Here is a 12,699-nt window from a genome sequence, read left to right as displayed (position 1 = left end):
AAAAAGGGCATCAAAAAGGGGTGAGGATGGAGGAGAGAGCTCATGATCTGAAATTGTTGAACTCAGTGCTAAATCCAGAAGGCTGTAAAGTGCCTAATCGGAAGATGAGGTGCTGTTCCTCCAGTTTGTGTTGAGCTTCACTGGAACATTGCAGCAGGCCAAGGACGGACATGTGAGCATGAGAGCAGGGTGGTGTGTTGAAATGGCAAGCAACAGGAAGGTCTGGGTCATGCTTACGTACAGACCAATGGTGTTCTGCAAAGCAGTCACCCAGTCTGCGTTTGGTCTCTCCAGTGTAGAGGAAACCACATTGGGAGCAACAAATGCAGTAGACTAAATTAAGGAAAGTGCAAGTGAAATGCTGCTTCACTCGAAAGGAGTGTTTGGGCCCTCGGACGTAAAGAGGCAGGGGTGCACCTTCTGCGATTGCATGGGAAGGTGCCGTGGGAGGGGATTGAGGTGTAGGGGCTGATGGAGGAGTGGACCAGGGTGTCGCGGAGGGAACGATTCCTGCGGAATGCTGACAGGGAGGTGAAGGGAAGATGTGTTTGAAGGTGGCATCATGCTGGAGTTGGCGGAAATGGAGGAGGATGTTCCTTTGAATGCGGAGGCTGGTGGGGTGAAAAGTGAAGACAAGGATGACCCTTTCATTGTTCTGGAAGGGAGAGGAAGGTGTGAGGGAAGAGGCACGGTAGATGGGTCGGACACAGTTGAGGGTCCTGTCAACCAATGTGGGTGGGAAAACTCAGTTAAGGAAGAAGGAAGACATGTCAGAAGCACTGTTTTGGAAAGTGGCATCATCAGAACAGATGCGACGAAGGCGAAGGAACTGAGAGAATAGGATGGAGTCCTTACAGGAAGTAGGGTGTGAGGAGCTGTAGTCAAGGTAGCTATGGGAGTTGGTGGGCTTGTAATGAATACTGGTGGACAGTCTATCACCAGAAATTGAGACAAAGAGGTCAAAGAAAAGAAGGGAAGTGTCAGAGATGGACCGTGTGAAAGTGACGGGTGGAAATTGGAAGCAAAATTAATAAATTTTTCCAGGTCCTGACGAGAGCATGAAGCGGAACTGAAACAGTCATCGATGTACTGGAGAAAGTGTTGTGGGAGAGGGCCTAAGTAGCAGTGGAACAAGGAATGTTCCACATACCCTGTAAAGAGACAGACAAAACTGGGGCCTATGCAGGTCCCCATAGCCACACCTTTTATTTGGATGAAGTGAGACGAGCTTAAGGAGAAATTGTTCAGTGACAGAACAAGTTCAGCTAGACAGGCGAGTAGTGGTGGATGGGGATTGTTCGAGTCTCTGTTCAAGGAAGAAGCGGAGAGCCCTCAGACCATCCTGGTGGGGGTGGAGGTTTAGAGGGATTGGGCGTCCATAGTGAAGAGGAGGCAGTTGGGGCCAGGGAACTGTAAATTGTTGATATGGACATCAGAGGACTCGCTGATGTAAGTGGGAAGAGACTGGACAAGGAGAGAGAGAACAGAATCAAAATAGGAAGAAATGAGTTCTGTGGGGCAGGAACAGGTTGATACAATCAGTCTACCGGGACAGACCTGTTTGTGGATTTTGGGGAGGAGGTAGAAGCGGGCCGTCTGAGTTTGAGAGACTAAGAGGTTGGAAGCTGTGGAGGGAAGATCTCCAGAGGAGATGAGGTCAGTGACAGTCCTGGAAACAATGGCTTGATGTTCAGTGGTGGGGTCATGGTCCAGGGGGAGGTAAGAGGAAGTGTCTGCGAGTTGACGCTCAGTCTCTGTGAGGTAGAGGTCAGTACACCAGACAACAACAGCACCGTCCTTGTCAGCAGGTTTGATGACAAAGTCAGGATTGGACCTAAGAGAATGGAGTGCGGCAAGTTCAGAAGGGGACAGGTTATAGAGGGTGAGAGGAGCAGAGAAATTGAGACGGCTGATGTCTTGCCGACAGTTCTCGATGACAAGATCAAGAAAAGAACACCTTTGGTCCGTCCACAAGCATAACCCAGACCTTCCTGTCACTTGCCATGTCAACACACCACCCTGCTCTCATGCCCACATGTCTGTCCTTGGCCTGCTGCAATGTTCCAGTGAAGCCCAACACAAACTGGAGGAACAGCACCTCATCTTCCAATTAGGCACTTTACAGCCTTCCGGATTTAACCCTGAGTTCTACAACTTCAGATCATGAACTCTCTCTCCTCTATCCTCACCCCTTCTTGATGCCCTTTTTTCAAATATTTATTTTTTAATTTTTATATATAATTTTTTCCCATCTATTTCCATTATTATTAAAATTTATTTCCATTCATTGTTTTATCCCCACCTTTTAGCCTATTTCAATCTTTCCTCCCACACCGTCCCCTCCCCCCACCCCACCCCCACTAGGGCCATCTGTCACTTGTTCATTCTGCTTTCTACTCTTAATGTCACCATTAGCACCTCCTTTAGCCAGTATCACCGCCATCAACAGCCCTTCAACTTTTTGTTTATGACATCTTTTGCAATCTCTCCTTTGCCTCCACCTATCACTGGCCTTCTTTCCAGCTTCACCTGTACCACCCCCCTTAAACAGTTATATATTTCACCACATTTTTACTTCTCTTTAGTCCTGAAGAAGAGTCATATGGACTCGAAATGTTAACTGTCTTTCCACAGATTCTGTCAGACCTGCTGAGTTTTTCCAGCAATTTTTGTTTTTGTTTGCAACAGGCTTATTCACCTGTTGCCTAATCCATCACTGGAGGGAGGACATTGAGGGCCGGGGAGACTTGAGTAGTGATAATATCACTGTAGTAATAATCTGGACGCCCAGGCTAATGCTCTGGGACATGGGCTCAAATCCCACTTTGGCAGCTGGCTGAATTAAAGTTCTACTCTTGGTAATTGTGATCATTGCAATGGTGTTTATTGTAAAAACCCATCTGGTTCACTAATGTCCTTTAGGGAAGGAAGGAAATCTGCCATTCTTAGCCTGGTCTGACTTCACACCCCATAACAATGTGGTTGACTCATAACTGCCCCCCTTTGAAATGGCCTAACGAACCACTCAGCTACACCAACAAAAAGAAAAAACATACTTGACCTCATCCTCAACAATCAATTAGGGATGAACAACATGAGGTTACAGATTGTGGTTGACTGCAATGTTGCTGATGGCCCAAAGCGCCTCATCACCTCATGGTTACCCAGTTTTGAGTTGCTAGATCTATCCCCACTTAGCACAGGTTGCACAACACACTGGAGAGTATCTTCAATGTGAGGACATCCTTCGTCTCCACAATGACAATGCGGTGGTCATTGCTGCAGATGCTGTTGTGGACAGATGCATCTGCAGCAGGCAGTTTGGTGAAGATAACTTCAAGTATGTTTTTCACTCTTGTTGATACAACTGAGCGGCTCGCTAGCATATTTCAGAGTCAACCACATTGCTGTGGGTCTGGAGTCACCTGTAGGCCAGGTAAGGATGGCATCAGTGAACCATATGAGTTTTACAACAATTGACAATGGTTTCATGGTCATCATTAAGCTTTTAATTCCAGATTTTTATTGAATTCAAATTCCACCATATGCCGTGTTGGGGTTTGAACCCGGGTCCCCAGAGTATTATCCTGGGTCTCTGGATCACTAGTCCAATGACAATATCACTACAACAACATCTCCCCTGAATATTATGTATGTGTAACTGCAACTTTCATACAATAAAACATTCTAAGATGCTTCACAGGAGCATGCTCTGGACAGTAACTCATCTCTTGACCCCTCAAAGCCTGTGCACCATCTGCAAGGCACAAGTCAGGAGTGTGATGGAATACTCGTCACTTTGTCTGGATGAGTGCAGCTCCAATGACACTCAAGAAGCTGGACACCAGCAGTATGTACCATCTACAAGATGCACTGCAGCAACTCACAAAGGCACCTTCAACAGCACCTTCTAAACACATGACCTCTACCACCTCGAAGGACAAGGGCAGCAGATGCATGGGAACACCACCAACTGCAAGTTCTCCTAGCCACTCACCATCCTGACTTGGAAATATATCCAAGCCGTTCTTTCACTGTTGCTGGGTCAAAATCCTGGAACTCCCTTCCTAACAGCACTGTGGGTGTACCTACACCACAGGCTGCAGCGATTCAAGGGGGCAGCTCACCACCACCTCAAAGGTAATTAGGGATGGACAATAAATGTTGGCCTAGCCAGTGACGCTCACACCCCATGAAGGAATTCTAAAAAATAAATGTAATCAATCAAAATTTAATACTGATTTATAATGAGATATTCGGACAGATGGTTGAAAGCTTGGTCAAAGAGGTAGGTTTTAATTAGGAAAGGGAGCTGGAGAGGTTTACAGAGAGAATTCCAGAGCTTAGGGCCTAGGCAGCTGAAGGAATGGCCACTAAAAGTGAAGAGAGTAAAATCTATGATACCAAGAAGGCCAGAATTGGAGGAGGGAAGATATTTCATAGTCAAACTTCACTACTGTTCTGAGTAGTGTGTTCATTTTCTGCCATGAACATTAACTAGAAGGTAAATGTGCTGACCTTCCTTCACGGTTAGTAATAAATATGGTATTGTTTTCAAAGAATAACATATGTCAAAACAGGCAATGTTTTCAAATCAAAGAGTTACTGTCAGCTTTATCTTAATTCTCAGGATGTGGGTGGCTCTGGCAATGATGTGATATCGCGCATCCCTTGGCAGCTGAGTGAGAATGTACAACCACTTCAAAGAGCATTATGAGAATGGAGTCCCATTAAAAAAACTTAGAACTTGCACCTTTCACAAATTAAAAATGTCCCAAAGTCTTTTGCAGCCAATGAAGTACTTCTGAATTGTTGTCACTTCTGTAATGTAGGAAAGGCAGCAATTTGCACAGTAAGGTCTCACAAACAACATAGTGATGATGACCAGATAATCTGTTTGGTGATGTTAGTTGAGGGATAAATTACTAAAAGTAGTGATGCGGGTTAATAAAACCATTAAAAAGGCAAAACAAAGTGCTGGGGTTCATTTCAAGAGGTATTGAATTGAAAAGCTGAGAAGTTGTGTTACACTTGTATAGAACATCAGTTAGAGCATATTCTGAACACTAAATAGTTCTGGCCTTCATATTATGAAAAGGATATAGAGGCACTGGAGAAGGGATGAAAGGGAATAACTAGATTGGTACCAGAACTGAGTCATTATGCCTATCAGGAAACAACAGCAACTTATATTTATCTAGCACCTTTAATGTAATGAGACATCCCGAGGCCCTTCATAGGAGCATTATAAAACAAAATATGACATTGAGCCACATAAGGAGATAGTATGTCAGATGACCAAAAGTTTGGTCAAACAAGTAGGTTTTAAGGAGTGTTTTAATGGAGGAAAGTGAGATATAGAAGTGGAAAAGTGTAGAGAGAGAATTCCAGAGCTTGGGTCCTGGGCAACTGAAGGCACAGCCACCAGTGGTGCAGCAATTATAATTGGGAGTGCACAAGGCGCCAGAATTAGAGAGGTGTAGATATCTCAGAGGTAGAGGTTGGAGGAGGTTACAATAATAGTGAGGGATAGGCCATGAAGGGATTTGAAAACAAGGAGCAGAATTTTATCAGGAAATGTGGTCCCCATTATTTCACCACCGCCCCCCCCCCAATCTGATTAAAAAGTCAGGGGTGGGGAGCCCACCCAGATGAAGAACACTGCCCTGCAGCTATCTAACAGCCAATTTGTTAATAGACTGGAGGCAAAACTTCTGCTCCTCAGGGTCAGGAAGTATCACCTTGCAGAGCTGCCAGCCAACCAGAGGCCAGCAGCTCTCCAGTAGCAGCAGTGCCACTGCGTTCAGTGGCCAATGCCGTACTGTGCTCAGGGTTTGAGGTGGCAACCAGCGCTGGATCGTGACTTAAGTGTTTGGGGGTCTCGTCAGGTGCCCTGCTGGCAGGCCCTATGGAGGGGATTGGGGGTGGGGGGGGAGGTGGGGGGCAAGGTTTGAGAGGCCAAGGGTGGAGGGGAACCTGGGACAGGGGTAATGACTTGGGGGATCCTCCGATGGGCCCAGGGAGCTAAGAAGGGACACCCTCTGCCTGCCATCAGCCTTTGCAGGGAAACCTGAGCTGGGCGCTTGACTCTGTCCTTGTCCACTGCTGGTTAAATCCCAGCAGCTGAGGAACGAGACTCTTAAGTGCACATTAACTAACCACCTAAGGACCTCAATTGGCCTACTGGCAAACAGGCCACCTGATGCCACCCTTACCACTGGTAGAATTGGGGTGGGGGCAGGGGATGGGCATGTCGGCAGGTGGCAGAGTTGTATCTGCTCCCTGCCTTCAAGCCACCCAGCAAGGGAACATGAAATCCAGCCCAAGGATGAGAATTTTGTAGTAAAGACTTTGCTTGACCGAGGCTACATGCCAACAGCTGCAGACAGGTCGAGAAGGACAAGGAAGGAAAGTTTATCTTTGTCACAGTCACATAAGATGTCATTTATGACATTTTGAAAAATTCTGGTCTTCTCTTGAGAAGAGTGAAGACCAAGGAGTGACCTGATATAGCTCTTTAAGATTCTGGAAATGTTTGAAAGGGTGGATGTGAAGGAGATACTTCCACTGCAAGGGGAGCCCAGAAATAAGGGATATAAATATAACCTAGTCACTAATAAATCCAATAGGGAATTCCAGAAAAACATCTTTACCCAGAAAATGGTTAGAATGTGGAACCCGCCACCAGAAGGGATGCTAGATAAACACATGAGAAAAAAAAGAATAAAAGGATATGTTGATAGAGTTGATGCTGAAAGGTGGGAGAAGACTCGTGGAGCATAAACACTGACATTGGCATTTAGACCAAATGGCATTTTTCTGTGCTGTAAAGAATGTTTAATGCTATGTAATTCAAAAATAAATATTGGCCAGCATACAGTAGAGAACTGCCCCGGTATGTTACACGTCCATTTGAGAATGCAGATGTGGTTTTAGTTTAACATATGTGCAGTTTTGGTCTCCATAAGGAAGGATATACTAGCATTAGAAACGGCACAGCAAAGGTTCATTAGATTAGTCCCTAGAATGATTGGGTTGTCCTATGATGAGAGGCTGACAAAATTGGGCTTATTTTCTCTGGGGTTTAGAAAAATGAGAGGTAATCTCATTGAAACATTCAAGATTATGAAGGAGCTGGATTGGCTAAACACAAAGGTTGTTTCCAGTGTCTAATGAGTCTAGAACACAGGAGCACAGTCTCAGACTAAGGGGCCAATTAGGACTGAGTTATGGGGAAATTTCTTTGCTCAAAGGGTTGCGAATTTTTGGAATTCTCTACCTCAGAAGGTGTGGATGCTCTATTGTTGAATACATTTAAGGCTGGGATAAACAAATTTTTGTTCTTTTAGGAATTAAGGGGCAGGAAGTTGAAGCCAAAGATCAGCTATGATCGTATTGAATGGTAGAGCATGCTCTACAGGCTGTATGATCTACTCCTCCTCCTATTTCTATATTCTTATGTTCTTAATATCTCACCTGAGGTAGAGCACCTCTGACTGTGCAACACTGCCTCAAAACTGCATTGGAGTGTTAGCCTAGAATTTATGCTCAGGTCTCTGCGCCAGATGGGTAGAAATCAGAGAGCCAGGTTCCCTCCCCTGGAAGGCATTAATAAAGCAGTTAGGTTAATCTGCAGCTATCGGGTCAATCTGAGTTGTTCTAATTCCCAGCTTATCAAATTTAGAATTAAATTTCATGATTTGTTGTAGCGGTTATGATTTAAGAAGTTCGCAGATGATACAAAAATTGACCATGTGGTTGTTAATGAAGAAGAAAGCTGTAAACTGCATGGAGATATCAATGGACTAGTCAGGTGGGCAGCATGTGGCAAATGGAGTACAATCCGGAGAAGTGTGAGGTCATGCGTTTGGGGAAGGATAACAAGGTAAAATGAATACACAATAAATGGTAGGATACTGAGAAGTATTGAAAAACAGAGGAAACTTGGAGTGCATATCCACAGATCCGTGAGGGTGGCTGGACAGGTGTATAAAGTGGTCAAGAAGGTTTACGGGATATTTGCCTTCATCAACCAAGGCATAGAATATAAGAACTGGAAGATTTTGCTGGAACTGTATAAAATACTAGTTAGGCCACAGTTGAAACACCTTGTGCAGTTCTGGTCATCACACTAAGAAAAGATGTGATTGCACTAGATAGGGGGGAGATTTACAAGGATGTTGCCTGGACTGGAGAATTTCAGTTATGAGGAAAGATTGGATAGACCAGGGTTGTTTTCTTTAGAAGAGGAGACTGAGGAGAGAACTAACTGACGTGTATAAAATTGAAAGGTCTATATACACTGGATGGAAAGGCCCTATTCCCCTTGGTTGAGGGGTCTGCAACCAGTGGCCATAGATTTAGGGTGTGAGGAAAACAGTGGCATAGTGGTAATGTCACTGGACCAATAACCCAGAGGCCCAGACTAATACCCTGGGGGGCATTGGTTCAAATCCCACGAAGGCAGCTGGTGAAATTTAAATTCAATTAATAAAACCTGGAATTGAAAGCTAGTCTCAGTAATGATGACCATGAGATAATTATTGTATGAAACCATCTGGTTCACTAATGTCCTTTAGGGAAGGAAATCTGCCATCCTTACCTTCTCTGGCCTATATGTGATTCCAGACCTACAACAATGTGACTAACTCTTAACTGCCCTCTGAGATGCCTTAGAAAGGTACTCAGTTCAAGGGCAATTAGGAATGAGTAACAAATGCTGGCCTTGCCAGCAATGCCCACATTCCATCAAAGAATAAAAAGAAATGAGGTAGGAGGTTTAGAGCAGATTCAAGGGGAAATGTTTTGACCCTGAGGGTGAATGGGGATGTGGAACTCACTATGTAGTTAGGATGTTTCCCCTGCCTGGTGAGCCTAGAACTAGGGTACATAGCGTCAGAATAAGGGGCAGGCCATTTGAGACTGAGATGAGGAGGAATTTCTTCACTCAGAGGGTGGTGAATCTTTGGAATTCTCTACCCCAGAGGACTGTGAAAGCTCAATCATTGAGCATGTACAAAACAGAAATCGATAGATTTCTAGAGACGAGTGACATCAACGGATATAGGGGTAGTGTAGGAAAGTCGCATTGAGGTTGATGATCAGCCATGGTATATTTGAATGGCAGAGCAGGCTCGAGGGGCCGAATGGCCTACTCCTGCTCCTATGTTCCTGTGTCTGAAAGGGCAGTAGAAGCTGAAGTGCACTAAAAAATTCTTCTTTTAAACACTTGAAGTGCCATAACCTACAAGATTACAAACCAAGAGCCAGAAAGTGGGATTAGGCTGGATTTGGCTACTCATCTGCTGCTGTGGGCATGGTGGGCCAAATAGCTTCCTTCCTTGCTGTAAATTGCTAAGAGATCTATGGCCTGAATCTTCTGGTCAGCGTGCAGGAGCGGGCCCCGCTCACCGACACGTAAAATGATGCGCGTCATTCCAATCTTCCATTCGGTGGGCACACACTGGAGTTGGCTGCGCGTCCTCCGAACTGTCAAAGGCCTATTAAGGCCATTTAAAAACCAATTCAAATCATTAACAGGGCTGCCCATCCAACCTTAAGGTTGGCGGGCAGGCGAAGAGCAGGATGAGGTTTCAAGAAGGCTTTATAAATTAAATAAAAATGTTTATTGAAATACATAAATATGTCTCAGCTCATGTGACATTGTCACATGAGGGGATATGTCTGAGCAATTTTTAAAATTATTTTTTTCCTTTTTGAGATTGAAATTAATCTCCTTGAGGCAGCTTCGACCCTCAGGGGGATTCCTGCGCTCTTTCGCACGTGTACGAAAAAGCGCAGGTCCCGAATCTCCCTCCTCCCACTGCCTGCACAGGGAGCGCTGAGTACTTCTGGGTAAAATGGCGGTGGGCAGCCGATTGCGGGCGGCGATCGGCTGCGCACCCACCTGCACCTGCTCCCGCCCAGCCCACTCTTAGATTCCATAGTGGAATTTCTCTGGTGGCTTAATCATGACACCACCAAATCTGCATTCTTGACAACTCATGGTTTTAGTTAGCTTGCCTTAACTATGTCGAAGTTATTTTTATAATGCCAACTATTTCCATGTAATGTACCATTTTTCTGTTTATGACCAGAAGATGAATAGAGTTAGTCATGTAGCTGCTTATGTATCAATCATCTGGATGCCCTTGATGGATAACTATGTGAATAAATAGTGCCTGGAATGTTTTGCATGCTTTTCATGGAAATTAATAACAGCAGTTGCCTATGTTAGTGCCACATGTCCAAATGTTAGCATATTTTGCATAATAAATGGCCTGTGATTACCTGCCCTCATGACGTTCACATGTAGTTAAACAGTGCTATTGTTCTGATTAATTTGTCATCATGAGGATTGACTAGGAAGATGACCATGTGTGTACCAATCTTTCTTTCACAGTTACTAAATCTGTCAGCTGCTCTACTGCCTAAATGCAGGAAACACTTATTTAACCTGGTCATGATTGATATCTCTCAATATTTGAAAGGACTCAGCAAGGAAGCTGCATCCAATTGAAGACAATGCCAAGCTTCATAATATTTGCATTTATATTGTGTCTCAAATTGTTTCACACTGTGGAATGACCATAATGCAGCACAACTACTATGCATTTTTGCTTTTATCTTTGCATTTTTTAATATTCTTTGATGGGGTGTGGGCACCACTGGCAAGGCTGGCACTTGTTGCCCATACTTAACTGTCCTTGAACTGTGTGGATTACTTGGCTATCCCTCTATCCTCTCTGGTATGTAATGCTGTAGGAGAGTTATAGAGCCTTTGCTGCAGCAGGCACTACCTCACGTATTCCACCACTGGAGATAAAGATTGGTTGGTGTGAATCTTCAACAATTCCATAATTGTTGTAGAATGCCACTATCAAGATGGTGGAAGGTGAACCACGTGTCAGCAGCGGCTCAGCGGATAGCTGCTTAGTCAGAAGGTTGTGAATTCAAGTCCCATTCCGGGGACTTAAGCGCTAATACAGTGTTGAGGTGAGTCAAAGGTGCTGTCTTTCAGCTAGGATGTTAAACCAAGGTCCTGGCCTGCTCTGTCAGAGTGATTGTCAAAGATCATGCAGCACTATTTAAAAGAGCAGGGGAGTTATCTCCAGTGTCCTGGCCAATAATCATCTTTCAGAAAAATGTCATTATTGCATTACTGCTTTATGGCGTCTTGCTGTGCACAAATTAGCTTTATTAATTCCTACATTACAACAGTGACTATGCTTAAAACATTGACTCTAAATTGTTTTGCGATGTTCTGAGGTCCAGGAAGATGCTATGTAACAGAGAATCTTAAAGGTGGAGAGCTTCAGGGAACTAATTCGTGAGCTTTGGGCTTAGGCACCTAAAGGCACAACTGCCCGTGATGGAGCAATGAAAATTGCAGGTGTGGGGTCGTACTCCCACTCGCAGGCACTGTTTTATTTTGGGAACCATATATGTTTCAGCAACCTACATTTCAGTGAGCTTACAGTTGCTGCCGCTGTTATTTTGACAAAAAAAAGGCCAGTTGTTTCCACTAGGTAAACCACTGAAAGAAGCAGTGACAGCAACGTTAGGTTTCCCTCAGCAAATGTGGGCATGGGTGAAGGGACGAGGGTTCCTGTTCCTCTGGTCAGGCAGATGGAAGTTCAGCCAGGAAATTGGGAGGGGTATGAATGAGGCATGAGAGTAAAGTGCCCTCCAAAACCTTGTCATGACTAAACCGCCCGCCAACACACATTGTCCAGTCGCACCTGATAAACAGTGATTTGGGCCAGAGAGCCTGAGGAAAGGTACAAGATCGGGAAAGTCACATTTTTAAAAAAAATAGTTAAGGGCCAAAAGTAAATCTGCCTTGGCTGGTTCTCTTGACACTGAAAACAAATTTTAACTTTAAAAGGCTATTTCGGCTCTAGCTTTGTTCTTTATTACACAGAGACTTGGTTCCCGTGACACTGCGCTGTTTAGCTGGATTAAACCTTATGTCTAAGGTTATCCTAAACTACAATGGCTTCCTTCTTTTCCAGGATGACAGATCGAAACAAAAGTGTAGGATTACCCAGCAATCAAAGTTGGCTTAAGCCACAGACACGAAGCATTTATTCCTGTGAAAGTACTTCACGTCGCTTTTCTTGGTAAGAACCAGACCCCACTTGGACAACTTAACAAATTGCAGGGCGGCTGTGATGGGGGAGTCAGTGGGGGGAAATATATCAAGGTGTCAGGACATATATGTGCTTACAGGAATAATAGAGCAAAGCTCTACCATTCACCTTATTGTTGAGGCTTTTGTGTCTAAAGGAGCTTTATTACTCTTTTCAGTTGAACTTGCAACTCACCGTGTGATACCTCCCCTCCTTATTGGAGACCATTGTTAGTTTGCTGAACATTTTTATCAGGTCACTGGGTTGTGTGTTTATATGCCATTACATTGTCCACCATTTTAACATGTTAGTTATAATGTTACAGAGCACAATTTCAGCCCCTTATCACTTAACTTAGACTCTTTCTTCTCTGCCCTCTCCACCTCCAGCAAAAAGCAATGCATTGGGGCTTGAGGAGAGGGATCAGAGTGGTCTGTCCTGTAAAAGAAGGTCTAAGTAATGAAGTGTCCCATTTCTGTTTGAGGCCAGGGTTAATTGAGATTCACCAGCCACTGCGTGGTAAGTTCTCAGGGCAAGAAATCCTCCTGCAATTAAAATTTTAAGGGTT

Source organism: Carcharodon carcharias, chromosome 5 (assembly GCF_017639515.1).
Source record: "Carcharodon carcharias isolate sCarCar2 chromosome 5, sCarCar2.pri, whole genome shotgun sequence".
Classification (NCBI taxonomy): Eukaryota; Metazoa; Chordata; class Chondrichthyes; order Lamniformes; family Lamnidae; genus Carcharodon; species Carcharodon carcharias.
Note: the sequence above shows the minus strand (reverse complement) of the source record.